The sequence below is a fragment of the Oryctolagus cuniculus genome, chromosome 6 (assembly GCF_964237555.1).
Source record: "Oryctolagus cuniculus chromosome 6, mOryCun1.1, whole genome shotgun sequence".
NCBI classification, from domain to species: Eukaryota; Metazoa; Chordata; class Mammalia; order Lagomorpha; family Leporidae; genus Oryctolagus; species Oryctolagus cuniculus.
In genome coordinates this window covers 129,286,547-129,307,098 of record NC_091437.1, presented here as the reverse complement: position 1 = coordinate 129,307,098, position 20,552 = coordinate 129,286,547, and the positions used below count along the sequence as shown (strand labels likewise).

The following is a 20,552-nucleotide window of genomic DNA, read 5'->3' as shown; positions in this document are numbered from 1 at the left end:
GACTAAGTTACTCGAATTGGGACTTATTCTATGCATCTGCTCTCCCCCAATATGGCGTTGGGAGAGAAGTAAACAGCTTCCGCACAGCTGCCTCCAGTTCAACCAATAAACTGTAGGACTTGCTACTGATTGGAGGAGAGCAGCGTGCTCGGCGTGTGGGCAGCCGAGTTGGGATTGGCGGAGGGGGACTGTGAAGGGGGAGAGAGACGGCATGCACCGGGAACATCTATGGGGAACATCTAAGGGGAACACCTGTGCAGCCCGAGAAGAGCCGGCCGGCGGTGTGCTGCTCCCCTGCGGAAGTGGGGAATGCGGCCAGGGGGAACTGCCCTTCCACGGAGGTGGAGGGGATAGTAGCCAACCCGGGAAGAACCAGCAGCAAACCCGGGGAGGGCTGAGCAGACGAAAGAACAGCGCAGGGTCCTGTGTCGTTCCTCCACGAAGAGGGGGAGCGACATAATGGTGCCGTGACTCGGATATGAAGCCTAGGCAGGGCTTAGTGTCGTTCCTCCACGAAGAGGGGGAGCGACAGTCTGACATCAGATCTCACTTTGAGCTGCTGACTTCACTAGTAGTACTGTTACAAGAAGAAAAATACAGGTTTCCCTTATGGAGCAGGGGTTGCCAAACTTCAGTCTGCCTCTGAATCACTCGGAGGGCTTGCTAAACACAGAGTACACCCACCCATTACAAGGTTTCGGTTCATTAAGTCTTGGGTGGTGCCTGAAAGTGTACATTTCTAATTCCCAGGTGATGCTGATGTTATAGATCCAGTATTTTCGTTTTGAGAAATGCTGGCTGAAGCTTATACAGTAACACTGCATGCTGTATGAAAAGATAGTAAGTCTACATTAGCTGTTGAGTATGCACTCACATCACTCCTTCTGTGTCACTCCATTCTTTCAGAACATCATTTTCTGCCTACCTACCTATTGGTGCAGAACTTTTATAGGAAGGTTAATAAGGGGCCCACTTGCAACATGAGCCTCCCATATCAGAGAACTGGAAGTCCCTGTCGCTCTGCCTCTAATCCAGCTCCCTGCTAATGTGTTTGGGAAGACAAAGATGGCCCAAGTGAGATGGTCCTACATGGAGTTCTAGGTTTCTGGCTTTGGCCTGGACCAGAGCTGGCCATTGTGGCAATTTGAGAGTGAAGCAGCAGATGAAAGATCTTTCTCTTTCTCTCTCTCTCTGTCACTCTGCCTTTCAAATACATAAATCAAAAAATCTTAGGAAAAAGAAAAGTTAATGATCTTAGAATAATAAAGAAATGAATATTCCATCTAAGAAAATAACAAATATGCTAATACATTTGTGAGCTCTCATTATATTAACATGCAAAATAGAAAAAATGAATAATTTTCAAAATTAGTTATGTGCATATATGTATATATAAATTTATCCATACAGGTATTTATGTATATATACATACACACATGTATGTAAGTATATATATACATTTGATATTGAAACAAAATATATGTATTTATCCACAAATTTAGAAAATTATTGTCTATGATTAAAAATTGGAAACTTTACCTTAATCCTCTCCTCTTCCATCCAGTCTATGTCTATGATCACAATAAAATAAAAATGCCAATTGGACCCCATTATTCACTTCTTTTTACAGTCTCACAGTGTTTGTACTGATATCTATATAAACATCCTTTTTTCCTAATTTACATGAAAGTAACTGCGAAAAACATACCCTAATAAATTCCAATTCTTAGTCTTTGTCTCTGTGAAATTTAGTCATGCACAAGTTTCTTTCTTGCCTTTCCCTTCAGCAAAAACTCCATGACTGCTTCCAACTTTTTACCTATCATATTTCTCATGGTAAAGCAACTCAAGTCAGTATCAATTTCATATACATTTTAATGCATGAAATCACCAATTGCTCATTGTATTGTGTCAGCAAATCTAACACCTTTATTTGAAATAATTTATTAATTAAATGTTTGGGTATTCACATATATGTCTTCTTAAGGTTCTTAATGGAAAACATCATATCCAACTGCCCAAATTAGAATCCAAAAAATTTAAGATACAGATTCTCCCATTCTGTTCCCTCTATCCAACCAATCAGCAGGTTTGATTGTTTTTGTTTCCTTATAACTCTTTCTCTACCTTTGTCCCTTCTAACCATTATTATTAGGTAAATACCAATTAATAACACTAGTAGTTACCACTTTATCTAATACTGTGCTAGATACTATGCAAAATACTTCAAATATTTTCACTAAATCACACAACCCTAAAAAATAGGTACATTTATACTACTGTCTCTATTTTACAAAAGAGAAAACTGAGTTTTCCTGCAACTGTTATAATGATCTTTTACAGACAAAACTCTAGCATAATTTCTTTAATGGCTTCTTCATGTAGAGAATGAGGCAGAAGCGGTGTTGCATCATCTTACCAAAAGTAATGCTCTGACCTATGCCACACATTCCCGACTCATTGGTTCCTCCCTTCCCTGTCAAACCTTTTATAAAGATTTATGTATTTGAAAGGCAGAGTGATAGAGAGGGAGAGGCAGAGAGAAAAAGAGGCCTCCCATCTACTGGTTCGCTCCCAGAAATGGTTACAGCAGCTGGGGCTGGGCCAGGCCAATGCCAGGAGATCAGAACCCCAGCTGGGTCTCCCACATGGGCAGTAGGGGCCCACTCATGTCATCACCTGCTGCTTTCCTAGATGCATTGCCAGGTAGCTAGATATAAGGTGGAGTAGTTAGAACTCCAACAGGCACTCTGATAAAGGATGCCATGGTCACAAAAGGCAGTTTGACCCACTACACTACAATGCAGCTCCCCCACAAACTTTATGCTCTAGAAATATACAACTAAATGTTCTTCTCTAAATTCCTACACATTTTCAGTTTCTGTGCCTCAATATCTGCTTTCTTTATCTAATAAATGCCCTTCTTTTCATGGCCACTTGGTAAACCACTACATTGTAATCTCTACTTCAAACAATAGTTCTGGGAAGTCTTCCCTGATCTCCCTCTCACTCGATTGGGTAAGTTTGATGTGTTTTTCCTTATGCCAACTGTAGATACAGTGAAATCTTGTGATAACATGTCCTAAAATAATGTGAAATTAGATATAACATTTTGCCAATTTGCTCCCATCTTTGGCCTAGTTCCTATTGGTAAACAGGGATAGGTTAAAATGCCCATCTTCTCGAGAGGAATGTGGGGAGATGGCAAGGTTCTCAAATCTATGTTGACAAGATGGAAGTTGAGGGTAGATCCTCCAAATCTTTTCTGTGGGTTAGGAAAATCAACAAGGAGATATGTGGACTTTGGCCACTACACTGTAAGCTCAGTCAGTTTCAGAATCATCTTCATTTTGGTAATTTTAATAAAATGGAAAACTGCCACCAGGTGGTGCCAAATTACAACTGGCAGCTGGGCAGCTGGATTCATAGAGCTGCTAGCTGTGCAGCTTCAGGCACCCGTTTCTTGTACATAACAATATTACCATATTGCATCTGACATCATGCATTTCTGGATGCCAATTACAGTGTTTGCTCAGAGTTTACTACACTTCCATTATACAAAGCATTCTATTACAATTGCTTGCTCTCTTCTCATGGAATTCAGTTGATTAGTTGTGTCCCTCTAGCAGCCAAGTGGCCCTTAGTAGTCTATTACTTGTTACTGAAGAGCTCCAAGAAAAAATTTATTGAATAAATGAAAACAATAAATTCATTGTTTGAATGCAAATTCCTAGTAATGTCAGAATAATTAAACAGTAAAGTTGAAGGTGTATCTAGTATGTTTTTAAAATAATTTAAATACTTGCTGATGAAAAAGAAAGCAAAACTTCTTAAAAATGTTTTATAAATTATGCATGTTAACCATTTGTACATCTACCATGTAAAATTCAATAGTATCAATGATATGCCAATTATAAAGAAATGTAAGACACAACATATGTTCTCAAGCCACTTACAACAATTTTTCAAACATATATAAAAATGAGATTTACTTGCATTTTTACAGTGGTTAAATATACATGAGCCCGTTTGCTAGATCAAGCACAAAGACAAAACATAATTAAAGCAAAACACAGTAACGTCCAAGTAAATGGTAAAAATGCCATAAAAAAAAAGAACTTCAGATCATAAATTAAGGAATGACATTAATCTCCTTGTGCATGCTTCATAAAAGTCCTCAGCTCCATGTAGGCCACACTGCTCTGATGGTGAACTCATTTCTGCTTTTATGCTCATACAAAATGCATTAGCCTATTTTGGGGAAGCTTCCTTATTTCTTTCACTTAACTTATTCTTCTGTTTTCCAGGGACCATACGTTAAATGAAGTACTTCAGAAAATTAGTGAAATTGAAATTAAAAGACTTCATTTTGGTGTAAACATTCTTGGAATCACTGCATAGTTTCCCAAAATGCACATATTTCATTAACTTTGAAGGCCTCTTGTATCACAGATATATATTATATCCTCAATAATAATCAGATAATTGAAGCATACAAAGGGATTTTAAAAAGTTTATGGAAGAGCCGGCGCCGCGGCTCACTAGGCTAATCCTCCGCTTAGCGGCGCTGGCACACCCGGTTCTAGTCCCGGTTGGGGCGCCGGATTCTGTCCCGGTTGCCCCTCTTCCAGGCCAGCTCTCTGCTGTGGCCAGGGAGTGCAGTGGAGGATGGCCCAGGTGCTTGGGCCCTGCACCCCATGGGAGACCAGGAAAAGCACCTGGCTCCTGGCTCCTGCCATCGGATCAGCGCGGTGCACCGGCCGCAGCGCGCTGGCCGCGGCGGCCATTGGAGGGTGAACCAACGGCAAAAGGAAGACCTTTCTCTCTGTCTCTCTCTCTCACTGTCCACTCTGCCTGTCAAAAAAAAAAAAAAAAGTTTATGGAAGAGGGAACTATAAGATTTATTTTGATGCAATTTTTGAAATCTGTGCATACAAGGAAGGGGTCTTCAAAAAGTTCACGGTAATGTATTTTATGAAGAAATGATGCAGGGACTTCAGTGTTTGTAACAAAATAAAACTATCTTTTAATTCCATTTTCCATAAAGTTTTAAAGTTTGTATAGAGAGATGCCAGCAAATAATTTTGTTGATTTCTGTTTTAAAATCTGAACCTTAAGTCTCAGTTCTATTCCTACCTAAAAACAACCTATTCTAGAATATTTTATTTTAGTATCCTGTTGTTCTTTAAAATAAGGATGTAAGGCATAACTTTGGAAGCAATTATATTTGAATCTAGTCAGGAATTGCAAATCAGATCACAGACAGCATATTAATCCCAAGATTCTTCTATAAATATCAAATTCATTTTCTCATATATTTAAAAGCTATTTTGACATTCAATTTAAAACAAGTGAAACTCTAAATTGTGTAGCATATCAAAAAAACACAAATATTTAATGAAATGGGGCACATCTGAAAGTTAAATAATTAGTACTTATTCTATGAGATAGATTATTTCCACATACAATTCTTTAAAGATAAGAATACCATATTATTATTATTGTTGAAGTATTTCAAATGTGGTCTTTTGATAAAATTTTGAGAGGCTACTACTCTAGGAAATACCTTCATCAGCTGTCTGATCAAATATCCAACTTACCAACACAGAGGAATTTCTAAATACTCTCTTCTCTCCCCAAATTAAACATGCGCATTTGTGCCCATGTTATCTGTATAGCCCTGTTGATCATACAGGACCTGGGAAGAACATACATTTTCCATGTTGGTTGTATGGACCTGCTGATCAGATAGGACCTGAGAAGGACACACATTTAGCACAAGATCATTTCCATTTTTAAAGTTAGCAGATTTGGAATTCCTCTTCTCTTATGTGACCAATGAGCTGTCATTTCATTAGACTCTTCATTTCACTTATTGTAAACAGAGTGGCTACACATCTTTTACTTTTACAAGATAAAAAAAGTTTATTGGTTGTTTATAGAATCTTAAAAAAAAAAACTACATAGTTTCAGATGTGGTTTGATGTAGCAATTCCTGACATTTACTTCTGCCTACATCCAAACACTCTATGTAAATCATCAACCTACAAGAGAAATGCCTTCCTATGGGAAATTATATGCTGTATTAGGCTGAGTTAGTATCAGTTGGTCATGGATGAGTTATCAAGCCAGTATTTGTTCTTAGTAATTTAAAATTTTTATGTAAATGATTTTAAAGTGTTAGTATTTCACATACAAATTTTATCTTTGAAAGCAAAAGTTGTATTTCTATTTCTTTTTCTTATTTATTTTAGCAAATATGTATCAGAATTTATTTACTATGTGCCACAATAAGTAGTTATTAGTTTTACTTTAAGTAATCCTCAAGTAATCCAATGAGGAAACGGTTGTTTTTACTACCACTCTGCACATGAGAAAGGAGAGCAAAAGCAGGCTAAGTAATAACTTGTCCAAGGTCCACATGCATCATTATATAGTAAGTGGGAGAGCCTGTATTCAAACCCAACTCTGTGGTTCCAGAGCTTGCACTTTTAAACACGGCACTATATTCTACAAGTTACTCATTCATTAATTCACTCACTCATTCTTTCTTTCCAACAAACAGTGAATCCTCATTATGTACCAGCTGTGGATTAAACATAGGCATTGAGCCAAATGAATAAGATTCAAGAGATGTATGCTGAATTGATGATTCTACTTCAACATTATTACATTTTTTGTGAATCCTTACATTGCATGTGAAGTAATTATAGTTTAAAGTAAAGTAAGTAAATCTTTACTTGACTAAGGTTTTATTTTTGAATAAAACATTTTAGAGTACTTTATAGCAGTTGAGAATAGACACATTTATGTAAAACAGTTGATACTTAACTAAAATTTAAAAAAAATATATGGTGTTATGTATTTTTCTGCATTTTACAAAAGTCACTGAAAACTTTTTCTCAATGACTAAGGTAACAATGGTAAATATGATTTATAATTCAGTTTCAGAAGATGTGAAACTTTGTGTTGACTGCACAAAGCTGGCCCAGATGAAAATTGATTAGAAAACTTGAATGTTTTCTATGATCTTTTATCTCCTAAGTGTAGCTGCATTGATTTTTCTATCTTGAAGCTTATTAAGGACATCAAAGGATATCAAAGACCAAAACAGCTTTATAGAAGCATATATTTTTGCCTTTAAAAAACATAATATTTACTAATGCCTTAGATGTGCTTTAAGTTTTCAGTTATTCAAAACATCTTTATCACACTACATAAAAAACAATAGCTTCTAACTTTAACATGCACTGAATGCTTACCCTCACAGTAGTCATGGTGTTAAGCACCTTACAAATATTTGCTAATCTTATTTCAGATCCAAAACAATCTTTAATGTAGGCAAGTATCCATTTTGCTGATAAAGAAACTGAATATTATGAAGGTTTTAACTTAAATACAAGTTTACCTGGATGTATAGAACATTTGCTTGAGCACTACAACCAATGCCCCCATCAGCTTGTCCCACAAGCTATATTTTTAAAGTCAATTGAATACATCATTTGATTTCAGTAGCACTATCTGTTATCTAAGTGTGGAAGTTTTAATATTCTCAAATGAGTTTCGGAATTATATTTCACTGAAGTTGCTAAACCAGTAGGTGAACCTAATAATTTTTTTCATGCATATATTAGCTTGCATTATTTCTGAGTTGGCCAATATTTTAATTTGCATTTTGATGGTCTCCTGGTTTCCATACCTCCATTATTTTTCAATGAGTTCATATAGTTAGGATAGACTTGTTTCTTTCAGGCACCTAAGACATAAGGGGAAGAATAAAAAATTGACCAAAACTCCAATCCCTTTATAGCAAAAAGCAAGAGTCCTCAAGGTCCTGAGGGTTGAAAGTAGACAAAAGTTATTTTCTCTAAGGAAAGTAGTAGAGTTGCAGTATGCAATAAATCTCAATGCCATCTAGTTTATCTCCTAGCTTCAATCACAAGATACCTGAATCAGTCTACACTAAACGTTGTTTCTCAGAAGAAATTCTGTAAACACATAGTAGGCCAGCAGTGGTGAGTCACTCAAAAAGTTGGAAGACACCTTGAGACCAACAGCTGTTCATTATTTCATGAAATATTTTGGAGTTGTGAATGCTTTTCCCCATAGAGTAAAAAAATAAGATTAAGCTTACATTTTTAGAGTGTTTAAAATATGTATGACCTCTTGAAACATCTAGGATTATAATTTTCTGTCATTATTAATATTTAAGAGCAGGTAACCAACTATTGATTTTCAAAATGGAGACACTAGTTTACTGATAAATATATCATGGTATAAGTTGGCCATAATAAATATGTTATAATAATTTTCTCATTAGTTCGTGAAGACTATTTAATGCCACATCCTTCCAAAGTTTTATGATTTCCTGACATTTTATTAAATTTCTTTAATTTTGTCTCTTAGCCTGAATAATAACAATAATCAGTTATTATGTTAGGTATTGTTGTGTTTTACATATATGAAATAATTTAAAACTCATAAGGAACTTCTTATGTAAATGTTATTATTAAGCTGATTAAAGATGAGAAAATGGAGATGTCATGAAACTTGAAGATGTTAGAATCAGAGCTCCAAGAAAAGCAGTATGGCCACAGAGATTGTGCAGCTTCTCTTGAAACGAAGAAGCTCACATTCTTAAAACACACATTACCCATTCAACTGACATATAAAGGTTGAGATTTTTAACTTGACCAGAAATAGAAGCACTTACTTCCTATTTAGCTATGGTAACTCAGAGAGAACCCATATGTGTGCACAGCATGGACCTTTACTGCAGGCAATTACATGTGTTGTTTGGATTCAGTGTTTGCTGCTGATTCTCCTCTCTGGTGAGTCTGCCACTTACCAACTCCTCTGCCTCTGCTCTATAGCTGCAGGTACTCAACAGTAACTGGCTTTGATCCAGTCTTCTGTTTTCACTTCTTGTTTTTCATATTTAATGAGAAAACATTACCAGTACATGGACAGTTGAAGTGCTCTTTATTGTCCTTGGTGCAAACCGACAAGTCACAGATACCTATTGTAATCTTTGATATTTGGCTCTTTTTATTACCTCTCTTTTAGAAAAGCTTGTGGGGATAATTCCAGAAACCTAGATTCTCCAAGGCATCTGGGTACCAAACGAAGCACTAAATTTTGCTCTTGAATAATTATTGTTCAGTTGGATGAGAACATGAAGTACATGAACTAGAATGGTAATTCTCAAATTTTTGTATTCACCAGAGCCACCTGGAGAGCTTTGAAATAATAGTCTGTGGCCTTAGCTTCAGTGATTCCAGTATGATGCTTCTGATGTGCAAGAGCCAGAAATTGCCACATTCAAGTTTCACTGGTGATTCTATTCCAAGTGCCACACCAAAAACCACTTAAAAATATGTTATAAGCTAATGAAAGTGATCTATTAAAACATTTTACTTGGATAGTTTTGATTTTTCTGGGCTTATATAAAATTTTATGTTCAAATTTCTATCTAACTCTGAGTAAGCAGAAAGTAAATATCATAATTGTATCTCTCCAGCCCAGTTATGCATATTTCCTGAGTCTTTTAGCTACAGGATAATATGCATTATTAACTAGTTCTTAGTATATCTTGAACCATACTAGATTCTTTGTTTTTTAATGTAAGTCATTATAATCTCAATCAGTTGTTTGTCCATAAATGCATTTACTTTTGCTGTTCAGGCAACACATAAAGGTGTGTCAATACTTAAGACTCTAGAAGAATGTAATTTTGTAATCCCCATGGGTTTTATTTTGAGTGCAACTGTAGCACTTTGACAGGAAAGAACAGTTACTTTGCTCTTACTGAGCTTTAACCTGGGAGTACACGATTCATGCTGTACAAAATATGCTAACATTTTCATATTATCTATAATAATAAACAGGTAAGACAGAGTTAATAAAGGGAACTTCTTGTATTATGGTGATAGTTTTTCAGCTACTGAAAGTATTTTTTATTTCCTTCCTGCAATTTAGTTCCTGTGCTGACATTTTCATCAGGTAACGCCAACAGAATTTCTTAGCATATTCTGTCCAGAACTGCTGTGCAGTTCTATTGATTGTATCCTTGATATGATTCTAAATAATTTCTGTAATCATAATTTTAACTAGTAACAAATCAATGGCTTAAAGATTCCCTTAAATTATACATGTCAATACTTAAATGTACACCAATATTGAGCAGCCTGAGGACAACCAGAAATTTGATAAGGCTATGTAAATATCACCTCAAAATTCAGTACTGGTAGAGAAAAAGAAAGTGTTTTCAAGGTAAAATATTAAGTTACAGGATTTTGTTGATAAAACAAATAAGATCATACTTTATATGACCAATCAATAGAACATGTAAAAAGTATTTTGTTCACAATTACATTCCCTGTAAAATTTTCAGAGATAAATTTTCTTTTAAAGGCATATATTCTTGTACAAATTTTAAAGACTCATTACCCTAATGCTACAATATTGTCTGAATATGTTAGATTTTAAGAGATCCATAAAATACAGAAATTAGAGACAAAACTTGGTCAGAGCTAATAAAAAATTGAAAACATTCTCTTTCATGGTAATTATATACTACCTCCAAAATGCTGAAGCTGCTCATTGAAAGCATACAATTCAGTCTAGCACACTGTATACAAACGTAATCACTAAACCAGTCAAGAATAGTTATTTAATTTTGCATTTTAAGGAGTTGCTTTTATGAAAACCACTCTCAGAATAGATTTTACTGTATTCTATTTTCTAGCAAGCTGAATTAAGTTTAAGTTCCCCCTTAATCTAGGCAGTTATATTATGAAGAACAGAACACATGATTTTCCTACTTAGCCAATATCAGTATTTATATATATTTAGCATTTCTATAATTACTATTCTCCTGGACACTTAAAATCCAGTATAGCAGGACAAAGATTTGATCTAGTTGGTTAAGACACTAGTTAAGATGCCTGCATCCTAAATCGGAGCGCCTGGCTTTGTTACTTATCTCTGGCTCTTGAACCCAGTTTTCTGATAATGCAGACCCTTGGAGGGCATAAGTGACTAGGTTCCTTCCACCCACATGGGAGACTTGAATTATGTTCACAGCTCTGTGCTTCCATTAGGGCACATTCCTGGCTATTGTTGGCATTCAGGAAGTAAATAGTAGATGGGAGAGTTCTCTCTCCTCTCTCCCCACTTGCCATCCCTCAACTCTCCCTCCTTCTATCCCACCCTCCCTCTCAATAAATAAATTTTTTTAAAAAATGCACTATAGCACTATTTTCATGTCTATTGATAACTTTTCAGTATTCTATACAACAGTTTTATATATCCTATAATTTTGCTTGTTATCTTAGAACAATGAGGCAGAACCATACATACCCCCAAAACATACATGTATATATAACATGAATTATTATAGCAAAACCTTCCTTAACAGAAATATTTTAGAAATATATATTCTGCGTAATCTGTACTTACATTATTAAAGATTGTGCCAAAATGTACAAGCAGTTTTCTGACTTACTTGATATGAAGAACACTATTTATTCATATTTTGGCTGTTTGGAATTTCTTGTAAACCAAAGTCACTATTTCAACAATAAAATAACTCCTACCCCAGCTGCAAATGTGTGGCCAACCCATTGGATCTGGTTCTCTGATGACATTTTTTGTTCAGAAGAGTTGTTTACAAAATTAACATAAGAACCAGGCTTTCTAGCCTTTCCTACAGACCTGGCAATACTTCCCAATTCCCATTTGGCAGCAACTACCTGAAGCCAAGCAACAGTTTCTCTCTTTAATTGGAGCATCTGGATTTTCAGTTGACCCAGGCTTCCAACATCACCTAATAATTACAGCTTAGGTTAACTGCTTGGCCACGTGAGGTTCAGTTAGAGATTCCTGAGCCACTATTACAATATTTTGACTGTTGAAGTCACAGGAAATTAAATGAATGTAGTCTAGAGAAAATCCTGTGCAAGTTACCTGCAGAAGAAATCTCAGTTATCATGGGTGTAGGTAGTTTCTATAATTATTTCCCTGTTTCTGATAAAACATGGGGATAAACATGGATAATAAAAGAATTCTAATTGGTTTACTTCTAATTGGACAATACCACATTCACTGAGCAATTTTTTTCTATATTGTTAGGAGGACAATTAAAGATTTTGTTTATAATAAAGTTAAAACACCTTGCTTTTTCATTTGACTGTAAAAGGTTTTTTTTGCATTTAATTCTCATTATAAATATAAAAATATTTTAACCAGAAATATTTAATCACTCAGTGAAGACATCAAGTATGTTATTGTTAATAAAGCATTGAATAAACTTTATGTTTGACTTAATGAACAAACATCTTATTGAATCAACGACTATTTATGAAATATAAAGAAATGAAGGGAGCTGTTATACCTACATAATTTATTTCACCAAAAGTTTAAGAATTTAATCACCATTTTTAACATTAAATAGTAGGGTTTATATAATTGAATGTAAACTTAAGTAGATTAGTCTTAGCCTCAGTCAGTATTATTATATTTTGTTATTGCAAGGTAATTACCATAAACTATTATACAGTAATGTTCTGAGAAAATGTATCTAGTTATTTTCAGTGCATAGGTAAATACCGACTCACAGGAGTTCTCATACATATTAGAGTTTATAAATCTGCAATCCTTCAATACAAGCTTAGAAAGTTTTTACAGCTTACAAAACTCAATTAGAAATAAAATTTTATAAATATATTAGAGCTTGTAAAATTACTTATATGAAATCCTTAAGTGATTAAAAAAGAACAGTGAATAATGAAAGTAATTGAGGCATACTGAGATTTGAGTCTGGCATTCTTTGCATGCAACAGTCATGCTGATGCTTAAGATGTGGCTTTAATCCATTAATTCAGAAAAAAAGGGAATGGCCAGGTTTTTCAAAAGAAAGGATTTGGTTCCTAGAGCTTTATAAAAGCTAGCAGGAACATTAGCTATTAACATTTACAAGCAAATTTTCAAGGGGATTATCTACTACTAATGACTACACTTTATTTAAAATAACAGAAATAATCTAATTTACAAAATTAAATACTTTTTAGAACAATTTATATTTTTCTTAAAGAAAATATATCAATCCTTTCACTCTTTTGATTCTCTTTGTTCATCTTCCTTTGTTCAGTATTTTCATATCATAATTAGACACCAGCAGCATTTTTATTTATATATTTTACATTTTTATTTATTTGAGAAGCAGAAAGAGAAACAGAGATAGCACTCTCCTGTTTGTTCTCTCCCCAAATGTCTGCAGCAACCAGGGTGCTGAAGACAGGAATAAGAATTCAATCCAAATCTCTTACATGGGTATCAGGAACCCAAGCACTAGTGCTGTCATCACTGCCTCGCAGGGTCCCTACTCACAGAAAATTGGAATCAGAAGTCTAGAGCAGGAATCAAACCTGGGCACTGAGATGTGGGAGGCAGGCATCCTTATGTGCCTCTGACCTGTATCTCGATCACTATGGCCAAATGCCTGCCCTCCTGACAATGTTTTTAAAAAATATCACTAAAGAAATGAAGCAATTTTTCCATACAGGATATATATTAATTTCATACCAAATTGTGTAATAACCCAAAATGGGGAAATAATTAACACATAGCACATGAAATTCAGATATAAATGAAACATGACAAACTTTTACAGCAAAAATAAATACTAATTAAAATGTCAAGATAGAATTCTCTTAGATATTGTTCGTGTCTTTAAAGAAAAAACATAACAAAAAAAAAAACTTTAAACATACGTGAAGAATATAAAATTACTTTCCAGTAGAAATAAAATTTCATAAACCAGGAATTCTAATACCTGTGCAATTTAGTTGCCAGGGACAACTTCAGTCTTTGATAATCTAGGTTTATTCAGTTTAACTATCTAAGCCACACAGTAGAAAATATCTACAAACCAACCTGAAAAGACATTTTCCACATTTTTTGGTTAGTTTTATCTTTTCTATTCTGTTATTCTATTATCTCATTTTACTCTGTGTTACCTGGAAACTATGGGTTAAAAAAATCACTGAATTGCTTAAATATCTTCTGGTGGCCCTCAGTGAAATTTGATAGTGAGAGTAGTCTGTTTTTGAAAAAAACATATAACAAGGGTCAGTAGTCTATGGTTGGAACAGGAAAGTTCTTTGAAAAGCACAAAATATTATACCAGTAAAACTATCAAATATATGCATTTATGAGTATATTATAAATATAGATTTTTTTAACCCACTGGTTATTTTATAAATATGTACAATCAGTAGGTTAAAATGTAACTCAATCCAATTCCAAGGGTACAGGCCCTTACATAATTCTTCCCTCTACTACTGTTTTCATGGTTTTTTTCTTTCAAGCAGTTTTTAAATTTACTTATCTTATTTATTTGAAAGGCCGGGGCTGGTTAGAGAGCAGAGGGAGAGAGAAGGAGAGAGACATCTTCCTTCTGCAGGTTCGCTCCCCAAGTGCCCACAATCTGAGTCTTCCATGTGGGTGGCAGGGACCTAACTACCTGTTCCATAACCTACTGCCTCCAAGAGTGTGCATTATCCGTATGCTGGACAGAACCTAAGCAGTCTGGTATGAGATGTGGGCACATTAGTGGTGGTTTAACCCATGGTGCCAAATGCTCACCCCTCATGGTTTCAAAATTGTGAAACAGAATGCATATAATATATGCTCAATTAAAAGGTAATTAATACCTTTATATTTATCCTCCAAAGTAAGAAACTGGATCTTTTTTTAAGTTATAGAAAGGTAGGATTTGGCTCAATAGGGAAAAATATTTCTGATAATTACAGCTGTCCTAGAATATGGGCTGTCTCATAAAATAGACAGTTCTAGACTATTCAAGCAGAATTCAATAATTTATTTCATTACAGTAGCATCAGTACCTTCAATCTGAAGAACTGTCATTTCAAAATGGAAATAATATAACCTACTTTTGTCAATTTCTCAGGTTTACTTGAGAATTTTCTTAAAATATGGTGATATATACATATGTGTATTTGTATATATAAATATATATGATATAGAAAATCAGTTTTTAATCAGTAAACTAGTCTACAAATGAAACACTGACACTATTATTTATGAAAATAATGATTAAAATAAAATTACAAAGACTTTGAAAATGTAATAGGACAATAATTTACTTGTATATTAACAGAAATGTCTATAAATACCTTCAATATTCACTGATTGTTATATTGGTAGATCTTGATCAATATTTTGTGTCAAACATAAGAGACAGTAAACTTTGCAATAGTGAAGTTTAATTATGTGTTAAAATGTTAGATATGTGAATCATGGAGTCATAATTATCAAATAACAATGTAAAATGAATTCTAGAGTCTAGAAAGTAAGAAACAGAAAAGCAAACACCACGGTAAGAGTAGGATAGAACAATTCATAAAGAGGAAAACTGGGAGAGAGACTACTAAGCATGTGGTAGATGGAACACGGTAGATTTATTTGTAAATATTTATGCATGCCTATATAGGACATAAAGGCAATTTTAGAAATCTTTTATCCTTTAATCTCAAACAGCTAATGGTATCAACCAACATGTTGTTGGAAGCAGAGAAAAGATTAAAAAAAAAAATGGGCCACTCATTAGCTCTCTTTCCACACTATGGCTTCATTGTTTTCTTTGGAGTGAATCCCTAAACAACAGAGTGAATTCAAATTTAAAACATACAAAAACTGAGCAAAACTGATCAATGTTCATTGTACTTGTTGAATTATATAAATCACTTGTATAGATTCCTTTTATTGATGTCATTATTTGAGAAATAAATATCTTACATTCCTTAGATACTTTTGCTTTTTTTTTTTTTTTTGGATTCTTAATTCCTACCAGATTTTATATTTTTTTTCCTAGCCCCATCTGTCTGTTTCTTTCAAGATGAGATCAACCCTTATAGCAACATTTTTCAGTTCCAAGGATATCTCCTGAGCAACTCTGTTTTATGCCATAATTCTATGCTTCAGCTATCAATAATAAAAATATTTATTTCACTGAAAGAATAGAGGTCAAAGTGAGAAATGAAAAATTAAATAATGTCATCAAGTTTTAAGCACATTTTCTAGAATAAAGCTTGAAAGCATTACACTAAAATAATTCCAACATAAAACTCAGGAAATGCTGGCTTAAATCCAATTTATTAAATAGGACTTCTCAGAGGGCTCATGTATGTTGTAAACTTTGAAGACAACTGCAGTATGTGCAGTACTTCTTCAATTTATTTGACTATACGTACAACCTTTCTTTAAAATCATCAGCTCTTGGTATTAATTTTCTGAAAATATACTTGGATAGCACAAATTTAAAGGATTCCATTTTATATTTCTAAGTATTCATGCTGACTGATTTTAGCTGGAGGCTGTCCAAGATAAACATGGCAAGGTTTTTTTTTAAAACATTACTAACAGGGGAACCTATGAGGCTCATGTCAAAATAACAGGTAATTTTTTTAATTGCTGTATTTCTTACAGTTTAAAAGCCTTATGTTTGGTTGTGTCAAAGCTAAGGACAATGGTTTAATAAAACTTTTTAAATGTTTTTTAAGGTATTAATGAAGAAAAATATTTTTTAAAATGGCTAATGGCTCTAAGAAATCATGGATTTTTCTTTCGATAATGTTTTCCTACCTTATATAATACTGAAAAAAATCACTTGTGTATTCTTGTCTTAATTTATGGATTTTTTTTAAAAGGTAACCTACAGTGAAGTGGGAGAACTCTAGACTTTGATTTCAAAAGACTGATTTCTATCACTGTCCTAAAACCTAAATGATATATAATTGGACAAGTTAGATATATTTTCATAATTTCAGTTTTCCATAAACCAATACTTTAAAAGTAGGTGAGAGCTTTATATGAGATAATTAAGTGGATTATTATAATGTTTTATGAGTATTATCAAATTATTTTTAAATCAATACAATTACTTTTTATATTTTACATTCTGTAATATCATTTTTTTTTTCATTTTCCTATCTCTATTTTGGACTTCAGGTTCCCATAGGGAGGGTATAAGGTCTTGTTAATCAGTATTTTCTAATTTTAGCACAGGGTCTAGCACATAAAAGATGTTACAGATTACTTGTTGAATACATGAAGGCAATTTAAGGAATAAAATGTTTTCTTTCATTTCAATACCATTAAAAGACAAAAAAATGAAACTATGAAACAAACCTTATAAATAATGTTGAGAATTTTACAAAATTTATGAGATTATCTTAAAATGAAATTTTTTGGCATTTTAAAAACTTTTTTGTAAAAAATGCAAAACAGATCCATCTCACTTTAAACTTTCATCTAGCAAAGTATTAGGAAAGCTTTTTTAATGCAATATGCAGTTTTAAGAAACTAAAAAGTATGAGAATTCTATAAATTTATTTTCTATTTCTTTCATTTTCTTTCTTTATAGTAATCTCTACTGTTTACTGAATGCTTACCAAATGCCAGGGCAAGTGTTAAGTGCTTTAAGGGCATTATTTCACTGAATTCTCAGAACAGCCTTGTGAGAACATTACTATTATCCTTGATAGATGAAGAAAGTGGCTTTTATTTTCTCAAGTTTTAATTGTTGGAAACTGACAGAACTAAGACTCATTCTAGTTCTGTCCAAATCCTGGGTTAATTTTTAACCATGAGATCATATTATCTCCCATGCAATTTTTTGGAATATTTAAAGCATTTTTTCTTACAATATCAAAAATAAATTTTGGATGATAATAAGTGACAAAGATACATGCTTAATATTAGTCAGTATAAAATGGCATAAGCTTCTAGAATTAATAACACAGCAAAACTGATCAGTTGAATACCCGAGGTGTCAGATTAGAACACCAAATCGCTACACAAACCAGGTGTATTTTATAAGGTATTAATTCATAATCTATGATCTTCAAAATAGCAAGAAAAGGTGGCTAATTCATAGAAAATCCAGCAAATATGCAGTTGTCTCTAGGAAATTTCAATATTTTTTATTTTCATTTTCCTTGAAAGGCAGAGAGACAGAGACAGAACCTCCATCTGCTGGTTCGTGTCCTCAATGCTTGCAGCAGCAGAAGTTGGGCCAGGCTGAAGCCAGGAGCATGGAACTGGATCTAGGTTTCCCACCAGGTGGCAGGAATCTTAGAATTTGAGTGATCACTTACTGACATGTAGGGTATGCATTAACAGGAAACTGGAACTGAAACTGGAGCCAGGACCTGACCACAGGCACTGAGATATGAGATGTAAGCATCCCAAGCAGTGTCTTCACTACTACACCAAACACCCACCCCAACAATAAAAATGAAGTCTGATACATTATTTACTTAAAATAGCTTGGTAAGATTTCTCCGAAGACTTTAATTTTTTTGATGTTCCTAAGTGATAATCATTACATCTAAAAACCTGTATGAAGTCTCACAAGAGTAGAAGAAAAACACATAAAAATGGTAACAAAATGATCATTAGATAGTATTTAAAGATTATGCAAGCTCACACCAAGCTAATGTGTCCAAAAGGATGGTATAATGTGAATGTGACTGAAAGGTGCAAAGGTGAGAGGACTGACTACTCATCGTATATCAAATCAGTGAACTAATCAACTAACCAACTAACCAGCCAACAAAATGCCTTCTCAGTTCTCCCTCTTCAGATGTGCCTTGTCTTTAGACCCATATACACCATCCAATCTCAAATCTCTCCCTTTCAGTAATCTCATATGAGGAATGTTCAAGTCACAAACACACTCAGGTTTACTATACATGGAAAAATAATGTGATAGAATATCAATATTTAAACAGCTACATGTTCCTAAAATTTTCTAAGAATAGTTTACTTAATTATTAACTGAGAATCTTCAATATATGTAGAGTTCCCCTATCCCTCTTAGTATTTTTTTGTCTGTTCTACTTAATATGACTGGTTTAATTCTGTAATTAATACACAGTTATCCTTAAGTGTTGAAATTTAACTGAAATGTGATCCCTGTTAAACATAAGAGTGGGAATAAGAGTGGGAAGAGATGTACAATTTGGGACATGCTCAAGCTGACTTGCCCCAAATGGTAGAGTTAGAAACATACCAGGGGATTCCAATTCAATCCCATCAAGGTGGCATGTACCAATGCCATCTCACTAGTCGAACTGATCAATTTCAGTTCACAATTGATCATAATGAAAGGACTAAGAGTCAAAGGGAGCACATAAACAAGTCTAGTACCTGCTAATACTAACCGATAGAATAAATAAAGGGGAGAGTGATCCAACATGGGAAGTGAGATACTCAGCAGACTCATAGAATGGTGGATGTCCTAAACATCACTCTGGCCTCAGAATCAGCCCTAAAGGCATTCTGATCTGGCTGAAAAGCCCATGAGAGTATTTCAGGCATGGAAAGCCAAGACACTCTGGCAAAAAAAAAAAAAAAAAAAAAAAAAAAAAAAAAAAAAAAACAACAAACAAACAAAAAAACAAAACCCTAAATGAAAGATCTCTGTGAGTGAGATCCCAGTGGAAAGAACAGGTCTTCAAAGAAGGAGGTACCTTTCTCTGAAGGGAGGAGAGAACCTCCACTTTGACTATGACCTTGTCTAAACAAGATAAGAGTCAGAGAACTCAGAGGGCTTCCATAGCCTTGGAAACTCATGACTGGAGCAGAGGGAGACTACTGATGCCATAGACAGGAGTGTCAATTGGTAAAGTCAACAACAGGAGTCACTGTGCACTTACTCCTCATGTAGGATCTCTGTCCTTAATGTGCTGTATATTGAGACTTAATGCTATAACGAGTACTCAAACAGTATATTGCACTTTGTGTTTCTATGTGGGTGCAAACTGTTGAAATCTTTACTTAATGTATACTAAACTGATCTTCTGTAAAAAAAAAAAAGAAGAAGAAATCATCAATTCTCAACTTGACTCTCACTGGGATTAAACATGACAATAGGTCTGATCTGATTTCATCATCATTTAAAAAATCATCTATTATTTTTCACTTTATGTTTCTGTGTGGGAGCAAACTGTTGAAATCTTTACTTAATGTATGGTAAACTGATCTTCTGTATATAAAGAGAATCGAAAATGAATCCTCATGTGAATGGAAGGGGAGAGGGAGTGGGAAAGGGGAGGGTTGCGGGTGAGAGGGACGTTATGGGGGGGGGGGAGCCATGGTAATCCATAAGCCGTACTTTGGAAATTTATATTCATTAAATAAAAGTTAAAAAAAATATATGTAGCGTTCCTTTAGTTCAATGATACATATTTGTGTAAAGGAAAAATTTTGGGCTTAAAATAATAAAGAAAATCATCATCTTTTTTTTTTTTAATTTATTTCTTTATTTGAAAGGCAGAACTACAGAGAGGCAAGGCAGAGAGGGAGAGAGAGAAGTCTTCTATCTGCTGGTTCACTCCCCAGATGACCACAATGGCCGGAGCCAGGAGGTTCTTCTGGGTCTCCCACATGGGTGCAGGGGCCCAAGGACTTGGGTCACCTTCTACTGCTTTCCCAGGCCATAGCAGAGATCAGGATCGGGAGTAGAG

The 20,552-nt window shown here is 34.3% G+C and overlaps 1 protein-coding gene across 49 annotated transcripts in view; it reads right to left on the bottom strand.

The window, feature by feature from the left end:
* Positions 1 to 20,552, bottom strand: part of RIMS2 (regulating synaptic membrane exocytosis 2) — a 701,736-nt gene that overhangs the window by 139,810 nt on the left and 541,374 nt on the right. The gene's annotated exons all lie outside the window — the stretch shown is intronic.